This window comes from Sinocyclocheilus rhinocerous, unplaced genomic scaffold, assembly GCF_001515625.1.
Source record: "Sinocyclocheilus rhinocerous isolate Xijiao unplaced genomic scaffold, SAMN03320098_v1.1 scaffold1051, whole genome shotgun sequence".
Lineage (NCBI taxonomy): Eukaryota > Metazoa > Chordata > Actinopteri > Cypriniformes > Cyprinidae > Sinocyclocheilus > Sinocyclocheilus rhinocerous.
The window spans coordinates 101,434-124,158 of record NW_015653486.1 but is presented as its reverse complement, the minus strand read 5'-3'; positions in this window follow the sequence as shown (position 1 = coordinate 124,158).

Sequence of the window (22,725 nt, the reverse complement as noted above, 5' to 3'; positions counted from 1 at the left end):
GTACAGCAAATAATCATATTAGAATAATTTCTGAAGGATCATGTGACACTGAAGACTGAAAATTCTGATTTGCTATCAGGAATAAAATGCATTTTAAAATATATTAAAATAGAAAACATTATTTTTAAATGTAATATTTCACAATAGTATTGTTTTGTGAGCATAATATAATATTTATAATATAATAATATTTATTTCATATTTCAGGTCTGACATCAGTTTTTGCTAAATATTCAGTGCATCTATCTGAATGTGATTCATGAGAACAATTTACTGATTTAAAGAAGATGAGGATGAAAAAGATTATTAACTAAGCTAAACTAAAAATGCAGTGCTAGTTGTATAAACACATGTACTGTGCTATAGCACCATATTGTATTGTGACATTCTGTGACAGTAGCGTTGTATTCCACTTCCCATGGTGCATGACACCTGACATAGCAATTCTGATACTTGTGTCAGGAAAAAAAAAATCTGGTCTTAATTTAGGTTTGTTTTGATAACTGTGATTTGTTTCATTGAAAGCATCAGTGCTTTCATTCATTTATAAATAAATCTCTATGGGGAGATATCCACCTCTCATAGCAGCACTGTCCAGGTGTGGAGAACGAGATAGTAATTGGGCAAAATTGAATTTAAATTATGTGAATTTGAAGTAAACAGGGGGTGTAAACTCAGTAATTCAGCCCTATCTGGTGGATTTCATCGTCAGTTTTGTTCACTACAGGGACACAATTATTCTCTTAAGAGCCTGCAGATTTGACTGTGCTTACTTCTAATTCAACATAAAGCCTGCTTTTCCCAGCCAGCAGTTTACTCCTGTTCTGTTGTAATCAAAAAGGGCTGCTCATGTAGGTTTAGGCCGTTTCAGAGCATTGCAGCATCTGTAAAGAGACATCATATTTTGTAGACATCGACTCGATGCCAGATATCAACGCCTTGATGAATTAATTGTGGCAAAGCTAAATCAACGAGAGCTTCTCGTTGGATTCTTCCTGTGCAGGTGAATATTTTTGGTCTGTTTTTACCATCTGGTTACTTTCTGAGAACAGCTGGATGTCAGGAATAAATGCTAGCATCTCGCTTGTCCTGCGAAATATTGGCAAATGCTCGGGGATCTTCTCCACCGGGCCAATTAAGTCTTGCGTATTAGCCACACACAGGTAGCTTGTGTGACAAGTTATTGACTTGTTTACATCTTGCTGTTCCTTTTCCAATTATATTTTGCTCCTTCAATTGCTAACAATTGTGAGACTGGTCAATTATCAATATCACAAGACTGTACATGTGGAGCTGGAGAAGCAGGGCACCACACACTGTACATTTCACATGTAATGAGACATGCTCTACTCCCTGTCTGTTAATTTTACCACCTTTGCTTTTGTTTAAAAATGTCTCCTTCCAGCATCCTAGCAGCAAAACAAAAATCAAATTCAGAGAAAAATGTCAATACTTCTGTCTGACATATCAGTAAGTGATGCTAGTGACGTCAGTAGATTTAATATAGTTGGATGAGTTCTATTTAACTCAGAAATGTACTCAAAGTAGGATTTACTTTTAAGCAAATGAAATGCATCAGTGAGTCAAAGGCTTAGTTGAAACTGCAGGGGAAAAAATGTAAAAAAATGAATCCATTCATTCATTCATTCATTCATTCATCAAAGAATCCAATCCAATCATAAATGATTGTCAAAAATAATCCAAATTAAAAATTATTTATAAAAATGTTTAAAATTATTTTAAATTGAAATAATAGTTTGCAATAGTACTGTTTTACTGTATATGTAATCAAATTAATACAGTTGAGCATAAGAGATGTAAATTATGACCTAAAAAAACAATAGAACATATGCAAAAAACTATGTTATCATTATAGTGTAATTTATAATTTATCCTGTAGTTTTGGTTTCTAAGAGGCATCTTTGCTGACAACTAAACAACTGCAAAGCTAACATTGCCATTTTATTCCCTCGTACATAATCTTCAGGCAATGATATCTTAGATTTATGACTGTAGAAGGGTTTCATGCAGGAATATCCCAAAGCAGCAGTTGAAATGAAAGTTCAGGATGTTAATTTGTGTCTCAGTCAGAAGTCACATGTCCTCACTGTTATCACGTCCCACTCCATCAAGGGGCTTCACTTCCAGTAAGACTGGGTTTAAATGTATAATCAGAATGTTTGTATGAAATTCATATGCCAGTATTAATCTAACAGACCACTGCTAGTTGAGTGTCTGCACCCCTAATCCTACCCCACAGGCTGCAGTCTCCCCAAACTAATTATGCCATGTCCCCATACTGCGGCTGCTCCTTTTCAAACACGCCGCACTGTGCTGATACAGACACACTTCTGTTCACCAGAGTCTCTTGCTTTCCTCCTCACTCTCTTTTTCCTTCCTCTCTATTTCTCTGAATTATGCATGCTGTTTCTATCACTCATACTCTTCCAAAGACTTTTCTGCTGGCAATTAGTGATATTGAGGAACTGCAGAGAGAGAATACGTCCCTTCTGAACAACAGATTTACTTTTGATTTGGGAAAGAAACCGCAAATGTGTTTGTAGGTTTAAGGGTTTGTTTTGTGTCGTGATTAAAAGCCGACTCAGATCGGGTTAAGTTGCCTTTGAGTGATTGTGCTTTCTGATTCGTTTTTTGTGAAATTCACAATGTTTATGAAATGTCGTTTGAAAGCAAAACACACATAGTGGAGGGCAGGCTTTATGGAATCATCATCCCAGTGGTGATATAGACACCAAGTGACAACTTGCTGTCAAACTGACATTGCCTGCAAGAAAAAAGAAAAAAACATATATCTCAGTCAAACTGACAATTTTACAGCAGACATAATCAGCAGATGCTGTTGCTAAATGGGTTCAAAAGTTTGTCTTAACACTATTTGAATAGAATTAGGTGTATTATTATTATTATTATTTATGCAAATGAGCATGTCACCCATTTTCATGGTCAGTTGAGTATTCCAAACATTCACCCAACCATATTTCATCAGATGTTCAAAAACACTTTTCACCCAACAATATGCCTGTGATATTTAGATTATTATAGATTTTTCAAGAATGTAAAATGATGAGGGAAAAAAGGATGCAAATGTGCAACAGTGGTTCTCAACTTGTGAGCTGCATCCCAAAAATCAAAAGCAGGTATGCTTTTATGGGGTCATAGACAACTGGAGGGAAAAAAACAAACAAAAAAACAAAACAAAGGTAAATGCACATAATAAAACACAACTATGTGGGTGCAAATTAATGAGTCACTTTTTAGAAACTAGTCAAATTGGCCAAATGCCAACATGGACGGTTTGCCCTCATCCTCAAAGCCATGAACAAAACTATGCAAAATAAAAGAAACTAGCATTTTTTGTGAGATAAACCTGAGGCATGTTGAGCACAATGTGTGAAATTCATTACATGGCTGCTGAGAGTTCTAAATCATTAAAATTCAGTTGACCTTCAGAAACCAAAATTTTGGTTTTGTAAAATTTGTAAAAGTGTTTGAGTTCATGGTATAAGATTAATGCATTTCAGTATTTGATTTTAAGAGTTCATTAAAACCACTGCTGCACAGGACATGGGTGCAGATTTCAGGAGTGAATTAAATGATTTGGACCATCTTTTCATAGGCACAGTCAAATTTGTAGTAATTGAATCTTCCACCTGAGGGCAGTGCTAAATAATTTAAGAGTAGCCTATTAAATTATAGTACCATCAATTAACAAAATTAATCATCATTTCACTTTCTTCCTTACAGCATGAGGAGAATACAAGAATACATGTATCTGTAAAGGTAAAATTTGTTGCACTCAGACAACGTAGTATTATTATTTTAATTCTTGTGCATTTTTCAGTCATTGATGGTCTCTTGGATACTGCACAACATTTCTCAAGGCTATCTGGAGGAATGCATAAAATAGTGGAGGAAGACATAAAATAGAGATTATTTTAAAAAAATCAATTATCTGGCCCCTGTCAGCAGGATTTTGACAGTGTAGCCCTGGGCAAGTCTCCTTTCTATTGCTTATAGCTTTGTTATGTATAAAAGAAGAGGTTGTGTATATTGTACTGTGTTGAAAATGTGTGTCTAAAAAGAGATCAACGGAAGCTCAGAAGACATGTAAAGCAAGGTGCGTACCCCAGGATTACAGAACAGATATGATTGCATTAAAAATGCACAGAGTGCTAATGGTAAGGCAGATGGAGAAAAGTGTGTTAAAATGGAGATTCTGTCATCATTTGCTCACTCTCATGTCGATCCAGGAGAAACTCAGAAGACTATCGGTCGCTGTTTTCCATGCACTTACAATGGGGACTGAGGCTTAAAATAGGATGCTAAAGCATCATAAAAGTGTTCCATATGACTCATTCTTTTTAAGCCTTCTGAATCATTTGAAAGCTTTATGTGAGAAACGGACCAAAATGAAAGGCTGCATCTTGAGTAGTATGTCCGAATTCACAGTATTCATAAATCAGATTAATTACTATTTCTGGCAAGATTCTGAAGTGTGCATCCAATAAACACTTTACTATCCCATGAGGCCACAAGAGAGGATTTGTGAATGGCAGTGAAGCTACACAACTGACACTCATGGGTCACATGACAATGACAGCATGACTAATGTAGTATGCACCAACAGAGAGTATGTGATTTTGGATGCAGGCAGCCTAAGTCATTTTTCAACGCTAGAATGACATCTATCCTGGTGTTACTTTGCACATTCATTAGAGCATGGTTAATACAGTTTACTGGAATTAAAACCATGACAAATGTTACTTAAAATAAATCCATCCATTCATTTTCCATACCATTTTATCCTCTGCTGGGTCACAAGGGGCAGGAGCCTAAAACAAAATAAATGCTAACTGAAAATAAAGAAGAAAAAAAAAGTTTAACTTGATGTGCTAAAATAACTAAAACTGAAATAAAAATGTATATGACAAAACAACTTGACAAAAACACAAAGTTACTAAAACTTTAAAATTAACTTAAAACAGAAAATACTGTAATGACTTTGATTACTTAATTTTAACTGTAGGGAATTAATTATTATTCATTCATTCAGGTTTATTTCTAGCTCAGGTTTTGAAAGAACTCGATCTGAGAATTCGAGGTCCACCTGATCAAAACTGATTCTGAATTTAAATTGTTTACACGCTATCAGCTACTCGGCCAGCGAGAAGTTAATGTCAGTGTATATTACCAATTGAATATGTATTTTATGTTCTCCCTGCCAATGGGTTAACACAATTATGATAATTTGTCAGCTCTTAAGAGAGATTAGTTTTCCCGGTGGAATGTAGAGATTCAATGTTCGTTTGTGTCCGTTTATAAATTCAAGGGTTTCAATATCTTGAAGGCCGGAATCCTACAATATACACAGAAATAGAAAAACAAAAACTGTTATAGCATCTCAATGATAATGAAGTAACACTGTATTAGAGATGTAGTTGCATCAGATTCATCAATGAATCATTCGTTTGAGTCTATTCTGTTTAATGATTCAGTTGATCCAGTTCACAGTACTTGTCTGAATGATTCATTCAATAATTTGACTAATCAGTGAACAGCAATTATTTCTTCTAATTATGAATTATTTCTACTTTTGTATTCCATTGAATAAATGAGATCATTCGGGTTTGGAACGAGTAACTGAATTTCAATTTTTGGTTGAACTTTTCTTTAGTATGACACTTTCTGTGTCTGACATGTTACATTATCATTAATTTCTCCGTAGGTTAGACATTTCCATAAGGGTGGAATGAGATGAAATGGGTATTTTGCACAGCAGTTCACATTAAATGCAGTATTGATCTACACCCAGTACGCATGAATATAAGTATGAGGGAGAGAGTTGGAAACTCACAAATGATCCATAATTAACTCCTCTCTGCCTGTCCTCCTACTCTCTGCAAATTATTTGTGCTTGATTTCCTGCTGTGGCTGTAAAAGTCTGAAGTTATGGACCGTGTTTGTGAATACACACGGAAACACAGTGAAACTGAGATCAAGACACTCAGAAGATGGCCTGCTCAAAGTGCATATTGTGTTCATTTGGGAACTGAATTTTTACAGATCTGTATCAGCTCTTTCCCTACTGAATCACTTGAGATATCAGATTGTGAATTTCGACACGCTATTATGTGCAGGGTGTCAACATGAGATGTTTATTTGTTAGTATAATTTTTCAGTCGCATCAGGATTTTATTAAAGAACGTGCAGCACAAAACCCATCGGGAGGTCCCACCATCACACAATGCCACATGGTAAATAAAGATCTGAAGCTGCGATATCAAAGCCTTCCCTCGCCACAGTCTGCATTACCATGGGACATCTACATAAATCTGTGCAGCGCTTACTGTGAGGAAACAAGAGAGCCTCATTACATTTTTTTTATATAGATAGATATATATTTTTTGCTAGTTCTTTCCTCTGTAGGTGATCCCATTTGCCACAATGATCTCAGGGCTGCGTGTAACGCAAACAGGGCTCGCAATTTCTCCGTCTGTTGAGTTCTTCTTGTGCGCTCATTTACGTTGGGTTTTCATATGCTCTCATAATGTAACAGCTGGCCCAAAGGTTTTCATTTTAATTGATGTGCTTTAATTCCCTACTGCATGCAGTAGCATAATTTGTTCCTTTGGTTTGAAGGCATCTATCAGTTCTCTGTCCCATATGTGCAATGCTTTCCTTGAGAATGCTAAACCTGTTACTGTTGACTTTAATTCCAGCACCTCAGGCTCTGCCGTTCACTCTTGAACTCTCAAAATGATCATCTCTAGATACAGTGTGAAGAGTGTTGCTGAATGAGTTTGCTGATTCAAATTAAAGGGAAAAAGTCAATATTTTGCTTTTGTCTTTGAGGTAAAAGTTGTCCTTTAGAGGTAAATGCAGGTAAGGCTCTCAGAGCAGAGCTGCATGCTGAAAACAGCCTTAACCCAACCTGAGCTGGTCTTAGCTGGTTTTAGAGAGGTTTTGGGCATTTGGTCAGGCTGGGAAACTTATGATATATATATTTTTACCTTGCACCTTAAAAACAGATGCAATAGTGTGTAGACAAACAAACAAATCAATCAATCAATCAATACATAAATACATACAGTAAATCATGTTTTATTAGGGTGTCATGCCAAATAACATTTTACAACCTGAATTAACATTGACTTCATGAAAAATGCAAAAAGGTCAAATTATTTTACTTTCTCTGCATATTAATTGGACTACATGATTCTATATTGGACAATTTTGTTTCCTCCAAATATTAGGCATCAAAGTTTGTTTGTTTGTTTATTTATTTATTTAGTATGACAAATTACTTAAGGTATTTTTTATTTTCAATAATTTCTTTTTTATTATTATTAATTATTAGGATATTAGGACAGTTGTATCATCCTAACTTTTTTTTACTTTATCAAAAAAATTAAATATAATAAGCAAGTTGCTGTATGTATGTATTGATTGATATATGGATTGACTGATTGATTGATTGATTGATTGATTGATTGATTGACAAATTAAAGTTTTATTTTCAAGATTTTTTTAAAATTCATTATTAGGATATTTTGACAGCTGTAAGTAAACAAACAAACAAACAAACAAATACATGTTAATACATAAATTAATATTAACATGGTCAAAGAACATGTGTATTCAGTCACTATACGGTATGCATGAATTTTAAGTTTATTTTTACGTTTGCATTTTTTTTCATTAAAGTGGTTTTATCATGATCAGTGTTTTAGCAGTGGTGTTATTAAAGACTAATTTTTTACATTATACAACAAATAAAGAAATAAAATATATACATTTATTTTAATATAGAAATTAATATTAACATGGTCATCAAAGAACATGTGTATTCAGTCACTGAATTTATGAACGGCATTTTTAACTTTAAAAAATCATGTTATTGACCCTTACACCAGCAAAGACCAGCAATCCATCTTAGTCGATTATATATATATATATAAACGGTCAGCAGAGTTAGGTTAGCACCACATGTGCAGCAGCCACAACATGAGCTTATAATTGTAATATTGTTTAGGGGCACAGTACAGTAATTGGATTTAGTGTGTCGCTGCATTCGTGTCCTCTTGGACTTTTTCCTGATTCCTGAGAAATTTCAATTAGATAGTCTATAGCACATTCATTGATATGTATAGGGAGACGGAGTCTGCCCATACTAGCCACTTTGTACTTCGGCAAATTTATTATAGGCCTGAAGGGAATGAAAGCATGTCACATTGTACGACCAACCAATTCTTAAACCTCACCTAGCAACAACAGTAGACACATTTAGGTGGGCTGTACCTGATGAAACATTTATATCTGAGTCATATCGCTGCCCCGGAATCAGAGCAGAACTCTGTGGAGAATATATCAGGATCTCTTCCAACTCCTCCCAATTGGAGCATCCATGATGGCCACTCAGACTGTGTGGAGGCCAAAGCCATCTGTTGCTCAAGTGTTAATAATTTCCTCACCAGGCCTGTCAGCTGGAGCACTGCCTTGATTGGGCAATTCTGATGCTCATTGTAAACCAGCAGGATGTCACTGCACCTGGGCTCTTTCTGTAGACAAATACCATTTTTAGTCAATGGTGGCACAGAAAGATCACCAAGATACTTTTGTGGTATAAGTGTCTTCGTCATATGATGAGCATGTTAACTGCACTCATGTTACCAGCTTTAAATGTAAGGAATTGAGATGAAGAGTAACATTACTTGTTGTTATTTCAGCTGTACATGATTATTAAATTATCATTGGTGTTGCTGCTGTCAGTCTTATTGTTACTGTCATTACGTAGGAAGTGAGAGATATGTCTGTTCTCCAGCTGATCGCAACAGGAGATTGATTTCAGAGTGAATGCTGTGTATTGCTGTGAGTTTGTAAATTGCAGCAAATACGCTTAAAACAATTTGTTTAAAAAAAAAAAAAAAAAATTTATGTAACTTTTTTGAGTTAAAATATTAACAAATAATAATAGTAATAATAATAATAATTTATTAAGCAAGTACATAAGAGATCAGTGTTCAAAACTGTCTCCTTACCTAACCCAGATTTGCAATGGCAAGCATATAGTAATGATTGATCATTTGAGCTGTCAGGTACCATTTCGCTAGAAATGCCAGTTTGATTCATCTTTGCGTTGTTACGTCATGTCTGTAAAAAGAAAGAGGACGACCCAGCTACTTTATTGTGTGTGAAGCATTTCTTTTTAAAACAGTTGCTTAGAATTTATACTTGTCACATAGATGGCTGCTTTTAATCGGTAAAGTTATAAATGGCAATAATCATTGACCTCTGGGGAATCACCTTTTGTCAAAACCAGAAAACCTCCAATTCCGGAGAGCCTTCAGTCAAAATGGGGAAAGCAACAGAGGCTATGCTAAAACGAGAGTAAATATTGGCATGACTTTTGAGAGGTAGCGACAGCTCAGAGATCTGGGGTGTGTTTCCCAAAAGCATCGTTAGCCATATGGTGGCAAGATCATCGTTACCAACATAGTTCAATGATTCAGTGTTTCCCGACACCATAGTTCAAACGAACATTCGCAAACAGCGTCGCAAACATACATGGTTGGAACTTGGTTTGTAAGACGGATTGGAACATGGTTTGTAAGACATATAGAATTAAATTAATTATATATAATAAAATTAATTAAATATAATAAATTATGCTCTTGGGCACAATAAGCAAGCTAACATACAGTACAATCTATATATTCCATTCTATATAAATATATATTAGGGCTGTCAAAATTAATGGCTTAATAACACATTAACTGCATTAACTGCAATTAATGGAGCGTGCATTTTCTGTTTGAACCGTGGCCTAGCCCGTAGTTGGAGAAATGGAGATATGCACAGTGTTGCCAACTAGATTTAGTGACTTTTTAGATCCCGTTACCTAGGGACACATTTTAATCCATATATTTTTGCACATGCTCAATAAATGCCGTTTTTGAAGAGTGCACATGTGCATAAATGCCTGAGGGAAGCTCAGAGTATGACGTAAGAGGGAACCCGCGATAAATCAAACATTAAATAAAGAAAAATGACAGGGAACAAAAAATAGTAAATTAGTCATCAGGTGCCATGTTCAATAGAGCAGTGTCTCAGATCTCAAAGCAATTAAATAGGATAAGTTATTACTCCACCACATGCGTGTGATGTCATTAACAACTGCCCAATATTGTTGAACTAATGTGGTTCAAACGACGGAACCACTGTTGTTTTCTGCTGAATAGGTAACATTTCAGTAGCTCAGTAGGTAGCTAGCAAACATTAGTGCACTTGTTCGCTGAATTCAGATAGGTATTGCATTTCTTTATTTTTTTCTTCCTGTTTTGATATAGTCAATGAGGTAAATTGCACTTATTTTCTGCAAGCTATGAAAGACAGCAATTCTGCTCTGTGTCATTTGGTCAGAACAAAAGCAGAAGATACTGTATATGCTAGTAGAACGTACTTCTTACTGTCATGTCGATGTACAATGGTGGATCCACTCTGATGTAATGATCACACATTTGCAGGATCGTTCACCCCAAAATTAAACTTCTTGCATTTTTCTTCTGCCAAACATCTGGCATCAGATTTTATGAATGATGTTTGTGAGAAAACAGTTTTGGTTCCCACTGGCATCCATAGCATGGCAAAAATACTGTGGAAGTCAATGGAAGCCAAAACAGTTTTGAATAACGAGGGTAAGTAAATAATGACTAAATGTATTCATTTATTTTATTATTTTTTTTAATTGATCCCTTTTTATTTGATTTTTTATACCTTTAAGAGTTGTTTACATATAATGTTTTATTGTAATCCACAGTTGAGGGATTAAAACATGTTTTTGTTTGTTCATTAATTCTGAGTAAATTAATAGTGATTAATATATTTATTTCTCATTCATTCATTCATTGATTTGATTAATTCTGTTGTTATTTTGGAGTTATGCGTAATACGATGACTTATACAGGAATGTGGCTCTGGAAGTTCTCCCAACACCTGTGCCTTAGGACAGCTATATTGGTGTCTTTGATCCACCTCATATAGTACATCAAAGCTGGGCTGAAATGAAAAACTAACCTCAACTCCATCCAGCTCAGATAGAAAGAGGAATCCATCTATTCTCTGCACTCTGATCTGCACCACATGACCATGTATGACACTTCTGCTTAAGCGCCGATGTATACAATGCTAAAAGTGCAGAAAATCACTCACAATGACTTACTCAGGGTGACAGATACGCTTGATGAATCATCATGGGATGTGGACAAAAGACCGGTTTCAAATCTGACCTTGCAGATATTCATTAGGAAAACACTTTAAATTGTACTTGTGCTGATGGAGCACATGGGTGGCACAGAGCAGGAATGAAGGTCAGCTTTACTATGATTGTAAAAATGATTCAAGGCATCCTAAAATGACAATGTGTAGAGAGTTTCAGCTGAATAGTGTTTCTTCTCAGAGCTTCTATTCACAAGGAAAATGCACTAAATGAGAGGAGGACTATTTGTCGTTGGATTCTGCACTCAATGAAAAAAGGTACAAACTACCTAAGCTACAAAAGCTAAAAGGCACCTTATTTACCCCTAAATGGTGCATATTAGTATCTTAAAGGTACCCATTAGTACCTAAAGTGTACTAGTGCCTTTTGAAAGGTTACCACAGTGAGTTTGATAGCTTTTTTTGTGAGTGACTATTATTATTATTAAACTGGAATCACTAAAAAATGTTGTGCAACTAAGCAAGCAAATAAAAAAATGTAGTTGTTTCTGCTGTATTGTTTTGCCATTTGTTTTGGTAACACTTTATTTCGATAGTCCACTTTAGACATTCTATTAACAGTAAGTAACTTTGCAACTACGTGTCAACTAGCAGTTAGTAGAGTATTAGTAGACTGTCTGCTTAATATCTTCTAACACTTTCTTTGTCAACTTATTCTACTAACCCTAAACCTACCCTAACAGTCTACTCTGAGAGTTAGTGGACATGTAGTTGCAGATTAATGAGAATTAGTTGACATGTAGTTGACAAGTAGTTACAAAGTTACTTATAGTTAGTAGAATGTCTAAAGAGGACTATCGAAATAAAGTGTAACCTTTGTTTTAATTTCACATTTGTTACGGAGTCTCTTACAGTCTCTAACCTTCCCCTCATCTCCCTCCCAATCTCCCTCCTACAGTACGTCAGCCAATGGGAGACTGCGATGCAAAGTGTATTCTTATCTAAGCCAAGAGAGGCTAGAAATGGGACTGAGGAAAGGGGAGACAGATCAAGGATGTGTGTGATAAAAAGAAAAACCTGAGATGCTTAGAGAGAATTGGATTATCATAGTGATACAAACAAGGCAAAGGAAAACATGCAATTACAAACTAAGGTAGGCACTGAAAGTAATTGTTTCTTTCAGCTGCATGTAAGGAACAGCCACTTAGCATGTTTATTAGCATAGCAAAAAAAGTAGAGGAGAAAGCAAAGGTTAGAAAGTGTAATTTTGCTATTTGTTGCTTAATGTACTTCAATCACTTTAGTGTCGTATGTTTAAAATAAAAAATATATATATTTTGTGTTTTCTATCTCAAATACACTTCTAAACAGTCAAAGTTAACACATTTTTTAGAGTAATATTAGCCAGAAGTTATTATTAACTTCAATTCAATTTAAGAGAAAGTTTGAGGTCTAACTTTCCCTCCTGTCTGGTTTTCATAAGAAACTAACCATAAAAATATTAACCCAGCATCAGAATGAGCATTTGAAGGGCTTATGACTGAATAAAGTACTTCACAAGGGGTAATGGGGGTGATTTCTGCAATAGCCTGTGTGCACTTAACCATATCAGGAGCTCAAAAATAGAAGTTAATGGGCCTTTGGCTTTAGAACATAAATAGAAAAACAAAGAAATAGACTAAGCTGGACTTAATGAGAGTGCTAATGCAGCCATAATTCTTGAAGCCTTAGAACTATGAGGGGGTGGGGGGCTTGCAGGTTCTAGAACTATACAGTATCTGCACTGAATCTCTCTTTAGCCTGATGTGTTAATCCATGATCACTATGCTCTGATGTTTTGCATTAATTCAATTTATTTCCATTTGGCATATTTAATTACAAATGATTGAACAAGTATGGTGTTCGATCATCCATTTTATTTTTGCGAAAGATACACATCCCTAAACATCCTTTTCTGCAGTTACTTTAGTTAAATGATTCAGGATTTTGAACTAGACATTTTTGGGGAGAAATTAGTAACAGAACTTTTGTTCGGTTGTAACTTTTTTTTGTTCCTACCATGAATCAAAGGACAATTAAGGCAACAGCTACGATATTAGAGCTGCTGATTCAGCCATTCAGGTCACTTGACATTCAACAAACCTGATTAGATTATTCAGATTATTCATCAGGAGATGTGGCTGCCTCAGGGATCGATTAGGAACAATAATGATAAATCACTTCCTCTGGCTGCTTCCCCACCTGAGCACCGCGTTGAAAAAGTTACAGAGGAGCTGTGTGAAAGTTTAGTACCGAATTGATCCATCTAATGCTCTACAATTGAAAAGTAGGCTGAGATCTGCAGACGAGAATACTGAGCTAGCCAAACTCATAGGCAACCTGTTTTAAAGAGCTGTGTGGCTGTATTTAATCAGTTCTTTCTCCCAAACGATTCTACAACTCAACCACCACTAGACTGATTTCAAGCTTGACAGATTTCAATTTATTCCTTTGATAGATTCCTTTCGTCCCCACAGCAGGAGCAACACATGTCTATATCTAATATAGAAGCGTCTGAAAAATAGGTGGAATTCATTTTAAAGAAAGGGGTTTGACAAAAGCAGGCCAAGTACTTGTGACTGTCCGGTGATAAAAGGTAGCAAGCGAAGATCAGAGAATTGTACAGAGTGATTGGAGTGTTTGAGGGCCAAGCACAATACAATGATTCTGAAACACACAAGAGGATTTGAAACAGACAAACACCATTTAAGGAGAATCCAAGTATTTTCTGGCTGAGCCAAACACCTCTTTCTGTATTATTTTGAATGGATGTATATCATATCCAGTTTTATGAGGTGTTCAGGGTATTTGGGATTGGCATAAATCAACTAGATATGATGCCCAACTGTGCATATGTATGTCAATGTTGAAAACTGCTTACTATTTTCATTGAAATTATACATTTAATTGAAAGCTCAAGAGGTCAGCATTTATTTGAAATATCAATATTTTGTGCAAAGTGTCTTTACTGTCATTTTGGTCAATTTAACACATCTTTGCAGATTAAAAGTTTTCATTTCTTTCCAAAAAAAATAAATAAATCTTTGAAAGGTATATTATTTTTATTAATTTCGAGTAAAATACTTTATTATATCCTGTATAAGAATTTAAATCAAATTCATTTACCACATAATATGATTGTATCATACATACAGTACAAGACAGAGGGCTGTGTAATTGTGTTAATATATCATATATTAATACAATTATACAGCTCACAGTCATATCCTGTATGTAAATCCTATTATAAGGGATTTTCCTACCATGGGAGCAATTCAAGCTTGAAGTACCACCTTCATGTTTTTGTGAGTCCGCAGCAGTCAGCACAACCCCAGCTGAGCAACAGACAGTGCCTTGCCAAAACACACAAAATGAGTGAGAATTTTTCAGTTTCTTTTCAATGCTGTATTCATCCAATAAAAAAAAAAAAAAAAAGATTGATTGATTCAGTCAGTGTGGAATAACTTGACTGGTCTACATAAAGCCAAGTCCTAATCAGAGCTGAACACCTCTGTTGTGACTTTAAATGCAGACCTTGAGCCAAAAACTCATCACCAAACACCAATGACTTGTACATACATATGGACAAATGTATTGGGACACCCCCTTCTTTAGTACAGAAAAAGGCACTTCCAAAACTGTGGCATCAAAGATGGAAACATAATTCATGTATTTAAAAATTGTATTTCCATCTTTGTTGTCACAAAGGTCATAAGGACATCATTAAAATAGTCCATGTGACATCAGTGGTTCAACCTTAATTTCATGAAGCTACGAGAATACTTTTTGTGTGCAAAGAAAACAAAATGTATGACTTTATTCAACAATTATTCTCTTCCTTGCCAGTCTTTGAAGCATATTCACGAGAGTACCTTGAGACATGTGTGTGCATTCCTTTGCTTGCGAACAAGGCACAGGGTGTCCAGGTTCTATGTCAGAATGCTGGCTCCTGCATCAACAGCACCACATGCACAAAAAAAGTATTCTTGTAGCTTGATAAAATTATGGTTGAACCACTGATGTCACATGGACTATTTTAATGATGTCCGTACTACCTTTCTGGGCCTTGGACATGGCAATTCCATTGCTGTCTATGCAGGGTCAGAAAGCTCTCGGATTTCATCAAAAATGTCTTAATTTGTGTTCCGAAGATGGACGAAGGTTTGAAGCAACATCAGGGTGAGTAACTGATGACAGAATTTTCATTTTTGGGTGAACTATCCCTTTAAAGGTTCATCATTTATTCACCTTCACGTTGTTCTAAATCTGTATGCATTTCATTCTTCTCCAGAACGCAAAAGAAAATATTTTGAAAAATGTTGGTAACCAAACAGTTTTTGTTGCCATTGATTTACACTGTGGATAAAAAAAAATCTCCTTTTATATTCCTAAGAGGAAGCAAAGTCATACAGACATTTGTTTCCTTTTATTCTGTTTTGTACAAAACCATAAATATTATACATTTTTATTGTTTGTTAATGAATATGCATGTCTAACAGCTGTGAATCACTGTCATTCAACAATGGTGACGAGTCAATAGAACACAACCTCTCATTTTAGCAGTGCCACATTTGTTAGGGTAAAGTGACAAATCCTTGCCTCCCTTTGAGATTTCAAACACCACCTTAAGTAATTCATCCCGCGCGACACTGATGCAGTATAGGGCACGTAATGGAAGCTCCCTTGCTGAATTGCAGCCGTAAATCATAGTAGTGATTTCTGTTTAATTATCATAAGCAGGAGGCTAAAGGCTGGATGAGACTTAATGAGCTGTCGCAGTCAGCTGCCCGAAATCCTCCAGGCCTGCACACGCTCGCTCACTCTCTCGCTTTCTTTCTTCTTTCCCTGACCTTCTACTGTCAGCAGGCCTGGCCTCAGAATCAATTCATCCTACACAGGAAGAGATTGGAGAAGTGGGACAAGACGAAATGGAGGTTGAATCACTGTCAAGCTTCGCTCTGAAATGTCCCTGCAGCACCTCGCACACTCAAGGGTTTTCGAGAGCCGGGATATATTGAAATTTTTCAGTTTTCAGATATATTCAGAATTTGAATGCTGTGTTGCAGGGAAGTAAATCGTTCTTTTCGCTGCGATCTTTGCCGCTCCATCAGGGTAAACCAGGTTCAAGTCAATATGTTGGCTTCAAATAAAAAAGAGTGACCCAAGCTTAATCATGGAACATGTGCGCCCTATGTGTAGGCTGTCAGTTTGAGTCGAACATGGAGCACTTTTTAGTATAACCACCCCCTCTAATGCTGTGTAACACTGGATGTGTCCCTTATGGTGTTCTGAGAGGTGCTCCAATCATTTGGAGCACTTTGAGTGTGTGAGTGTGTGTTTATAGGGTTAAATTATCTCTGTTTGCTCGGTTCATATCCGCAGGCCATCTCAATTTCTACAGGAAGGAATAGAAGTGCATTGTTATGCTGTGGAATAATCATCGTATCATATTCCTATCACAAAAGTAAAGAAAGGAGTGTCATTTTTATGAGCTCGAGTCAAATTTATCTCCATGGCGCAGGTTTAAGTACATCTAAATTTAACTGTTTCAAGTTTTAAAATATAAGTTATGTTTGCAATGGCATTTGGAAAATTGCTACGCCTAGGGCTAAATTAACCCCAGGAGGATAGAGCGCATTCCTGCAGGTGCTGATTAGGCCCAATCAAAGGAAGATTAAAACGGTTAAAAGAAATAAATTAAATTAAATTGGTTTTGCCTCATATAAGACTTCTTTTCCGAGCCTACGTTTTCCTTCTTAAATAAAAATTCAGATGTTGATGTCATAAAATAAGAAATTATACAGTTGTTTAAAAAGAGTTGAGATGTCATAGCCTTTAATGAGGTGCACAGGCTCAGCGATCTGGGGCTCCCTGCATCCCATGGGAGGACTGAAGATGGGCGTTTGCTTTGGAAAAGTTTTAATGAAGCTTTAGAACTATTTTCATAGAAACTGTTATTTTCAATGCAGGAACTCAGTGAACAGAAATCACATTGAGCAGAAATATGGATGCAAGTGCTGTTGTTGGAGAAATTCTGTGCTGTGAGTTATTTCTTTTCATTTAAAGTGAATGTAAGTGAGGTAGCCTCATGGCAATGTAAGGGAAACAGGTCAATAATTTAGCTCAAAGGGAATACTTGCCCCCAAAATTGACAATCTCCTTGGAATTGTCAATAAGTGTTCTTTTGTTTTAATGTTGAAAGCTGTTCTGTGAAAGAGTTGGTTAGGCTTGCTTCAGACTGGCTAGGGTCTGATTTATGACATCCTGTTGTCTTGGGCCTCTTGTGGAATTTTGTGCTCCTAATGTTTCAACCATGTTTTGACCAAATCTTAGATTGTCTGATTCGGTCTGATATCCTACAGCAATGTGTAATCATGTTAAATGATGGCCGTTGGGGCTGAACAATTAATAAATACATAATCAAAATTACAATTATGGCGTGTGCAATTAACTAATCAGAAAAAATGTGGAAAATCATGAAGAACTTTGCATGGTTACATCACATCTGTAAACAGGAAAAAAAAAGAAGACCTGGCTACTATGGTGTGTGTGTATGGAGTGTTTGTAGATTGTTATTGCAACAGTTGCTTAGAATTTAAACTTGTCATCTTGATGACTGCTTTTATTGGTAAAGTTCTAAACAGCAATCATCGTTAACATCTGGGGAACCTGTTGTCACTAAGAAACTTCAAACTGCTGCTAAGAAACCTCAAACAGCAATTATGCTCTGATCTGATCTGACTTAGCAATCATTAGAGCTAAATGGCAGTAGCATGATTTATTTTAAAACATTTATGTCTTTATTTGGTCAGAACAAAAGTGGAAGGTATATTACTTGTTCAGATGATTTATATATATATATATATATATATATATATATATGCCTAGTAGGACGTATGTGGGTGTACAATAGATCTGCTCTGTGGTGATCACAGATTCATCCACGCAGAGGAGTAGTGCCGAAGAAAAACCCACCCAAGTAAATAATAAATGAATAAATAAATAAACAAATAACGATAACTCTGCAAATGTATTTTTCAAACTTGTGATAGAGAAGCAAAGATCACTTTATTTTAAGGTCCAATTCTCGCTCGACTTTTGCCTCAATAAACTCCTAATTTGCTGCTTGTTAATAGTTAGTAAGGTAGTTGTTAAGTTTAGGTATTGGGTAGGATTAGGGATGTAGAATATGGTCATGCACAATATGTGCTTTTTAAGTAATACACAACCAATATGTTAATTATAGGCACGCTAATAAGCAGCTAATAAAGTAGTTAATAGTGAGAATTGGTCCCTAGTGTAACCGAGGCAAAAGGTACATACTGCAGCTTTAAATAAATTAAAAGTAAAAGGTGATTTTAGTTTAGTGTTCTAAATGCTACAAGTGAAATTATGCATTACAGCATCGTATAGTATGTTGAATTAATACTTTTTTACTGTATATGTAAGTTATATACTCACTGATAAACATTTGGTGTAGAAACACTTTTCACTCAGAAATTGCTAGTAAATTTCAAAGGCAATGGCAGAAACACATTGAATTAAACACAAAAGTATAAAGCCTGAAACAGTATTTTCTTGTAAAACCAGTATTATTTTTTTAAATATTGTTGTATAGTCATGTTGTACTACATGAAATTGTAATAACTTGGATTTATTCATCATATCACTCTGTAGATCCTATTACAGATCATTAATTGTTTTGCAAATATTTTACTTAGCATTTTGACAAATTAGTGTATTCAATTTTTTTATGACGTATCTGCTTTGTGTCGTGCCTGTGACACCTTTTAACCATGACTATATTCACAATATATTATAGATTCTCATACCATATTGCTTGGATAAAACACTGCAAGGTGTGTTTGTGGAGTAAATAAGAGATGCATTCTGCAGTGCAGACAGCTTTGTTGATTATAACAGGAGTGTTGGTGAGATCTCTGTGCACGGACTGTCAGTGAGCTGCCACTGAACTGCAGGGCTCAAACAGCCGTGTGAGACGTGACTGATACAATGCACATACATGTTGTGACAATTACTTTTCAGCAAGGAGCAGAATATACAATTCAGATGTCAAGTAGATCCTCACAAAACATGGCACCAGATAGCAGTGTAGCTCTGTACGGGAAGTTAGTCAGTTTCAGTAGGCATGGATCATATTTTACAGTTAAGAAAGGTGTATTTTGCATATTTAAAAATGTAAGCTTACAACAAAGTGTGGCTTGAAGCAAAGTAAGAGTGCATTCAAGAACACATTCACTGCTGGCTGCAATAGGTTTGCTGGGTGATATGGATGCCAAAGAGCTCTGGACAGTGTTGGAGATGAATGAGAGAGAATGTGTTTATTCAGTTTTGTACAATAATAAAAAAGCACACGTGTTGTGTCGCACGAGAGTATGTTAACAAAGCTGCAGCCTCTAAAGAGCACAAGAGGATGCAGTTCAGCTGGATTGCTGTATAGACAGGAGCCCATATGGCCAGTATAAAATGAGTCAGCCTGTGTAACCTTCAGCAGAAGTGGAGAGAGACAGAGAGTGGAGGAGGAGCTGATTTACACAGTGAGGATGATAGTTTTGACTCAACTGAGAATAAGGTGAGGAGCAGCCCTCTATTTTGAAGTGTCCAGGAGACTGGTTGAGATTGGTAGAAGTGGAGACAGTAAGAAGATGTACAGTAGGGATGTAAAGATTGGAAATTTAAATTGGAAAATCCAATTTAAAATACATAATTTGAAGGTTTTAACTGCAGATGTGGATTAGTTTGTTTCTTCATCTGAGCCGATTTAGAAAAATGTAGCATTACATCACATCACAATGGATCCTCTGCAGTGAATGGGTGCCGTCAGAATGAGAATCCAAACACAAGTAATTCAAACGACTCCAGTCGATCATTCAGTGTCTTGTGAAGTAAAAAGCTGAATATTTGTAACAAACAAATCCATCAAGATGAACTTTAAACATGAACTTCAAACAGCTGCTTCCAACTCTATCTATAATATTGCTTTCTCCAGTGAAAAAGTTCTCTCATCTGAATATGTGGGAAAATATGCATAGATGTGTACACACTGTTTACAGGCTAAAACAGTTCTACACAAATATGTTTTTATGACATTATGACATTAAGAGTATACTATTAAATAGTGTATCAAATACAGTATTATTGCTTATTGTCACTTAATGGTAGTAAATGCATTACTTTAATTAATGGGACCTTATTGTAAAGTGTTACCAGATTTTCTAACAGGAGATACAGAATCAGAAAGGGTGGTGGTTTTGAAAGGAAGTGAACCTGTTCGGGTTACCTTATAGGATCTGTTATTCGCATACAAACACAAACCAGGAGGCACAGATGTGATATACCATCTATGCAAGTGTGAATCAGAATCAGCAGTCAGTGCAGTGTCCCATGAAGAAGGGTTCAGGGGAATTTAAATAGAGGACTCCTACTGTACCTCCATATGGAGTATCTTTGCAGTAAGCTCCTTTGAATGAGACTATGCTATTCTGTACTTTATTCTCATAGGGAAGATAAACAAAAATAATTTTATTAAATACATTTATATCATATTATTATTTGTGTTTTGTGTTTGTCAGTCTAGCCATATAAAGTAAGTAAGTGGCAGTAAAAGTGGAATAATCTTTCTTCAGGACTGCAGTACAATGATGGGCAGGACACTGAAATAAATGTAATTTATGCATGGTGTGCTCTAAAATTCATTTGTGAAACCGGGTTTCTTCTGCTTCCTCTCTGTAGGACTTAATTGGTTCTGTGTGTCACAACATGATTCTGGGAGTATTTAATGTTGGAAAACTATGTTCAGTGCCTCCTTACATTGGAAAATTCTGTAATATTGGTATTCCTTCAGAAATTAGTTGTGTTCTGGCTAATGTAATACAAGTCATCCTGGTTATCTAGCTTGTTAAAATGAATGGCACTCCCAGTGCTTTTATTGCAAATGTCACATTAAAGGTAGAACCTCGAGTACCTTTTGAATGTTAAATTTAAAATAATAATGACAACTACAATTTAATGAACTGTATAGGCATATTAGGTCCTAGCAAACAACTACGTTATTCTGAGTAATAAATTAATACCTTGTGCAGTTTGATACTCATATTGCTCTTAATAAGCCATTAGGAGACAACATTTCTCAAAACCCTGTAAATACATCAAAATCACTGTCTAAGGATAACATTTAATCATAATCTTAGAAATGATTTTTTTATGCACTGTTTTGTTTTGTATTTTAGGTGGTTTTGGGGACATGAAATACATTTTAGTTTATTTATTATTATATTATCAATTATATTATATTATATTATATATATATATTATATATATTTTTATAATTAGTTTTAACCATTTGCAATGTTTACACATATAATTTAACTGTTTGTTTTCTTTTTGACTAAAATACAAACTCTGTATACTCTACTCAGCATTTATGGATTTATGGCCCTGAATGTAACGTATCTTGTTATCTTACAATAAGTATTGTAGGAATAAAGCAAACTGTGTAAACATGCTACACAGTTTGAAATGAAAGGCAGCCAATTCTCCACCTGGCAACATTAATAATTTGCGATGACATTTATTTGTCTTTACTTTGTTCCTCTGAATGGAATAAATTTCCCTTCACAATTCCTTGGTGAAAATACACTTATGAATATATTCATAGAGGTTTCATTCTGCAGAATTTTCAGTTGCTGGATATGAATAGTGAAACTGTGTCCCAAACCTATTTGGATGAAAACCCGTTTTTGTTTTTATGTTTTTGGGAAATTCAATGAATATTGTTTACTATGGGGCTTGGTGTTCAGTGACACTCTACAGTCAGTCGGTAATGAATCTCTCATTAATAACAAAAGATTAAACAACAGCAAATTTGAGGGAACTATTCTTTTTTTATTCATAAGTATGGCTCTTTGCCATGAGACCAGGTAGCAAATTGATGTGCGTTTGGATATTAAAGTCTGATTACTGAAGCCCGATTAAAGAGTTTACAGCTTTATTGTTCCAAGCAGTATTTAAACAGCATGACCCCAGGCCTGACAGTAAGCCAATAGAACCTCCGCTTTATTGACTGGTTAAGTATTTCCTTAAATGCATGAATGAAATAAAACCATCATCACATCTCTGCAGAATAGCAAAATGATGGAACTAAGTTTAAAAGAAGCCCTTTTCATGTCAGGCATCATGATAGAGCTCAAAAGGATGCCTATTTAAAGCGTATTGTTTTGTTTTCAGTTAGAAAAGTGACAAAATGTTTGTGGAACATCTATTATTAAGTATGCGCACTTTAAGTGTTTAAAGTATTTTTTTTAATTATCTTCCAGTTGTTCTGTTTAATTTGTTTTATTCTCATTAATACTTAAACATTGCATTACTATTCAAAGACTGCTGTCACCGATTTCCCATGTCATCCAGAAGCCACAATTAATGGTTATGGTT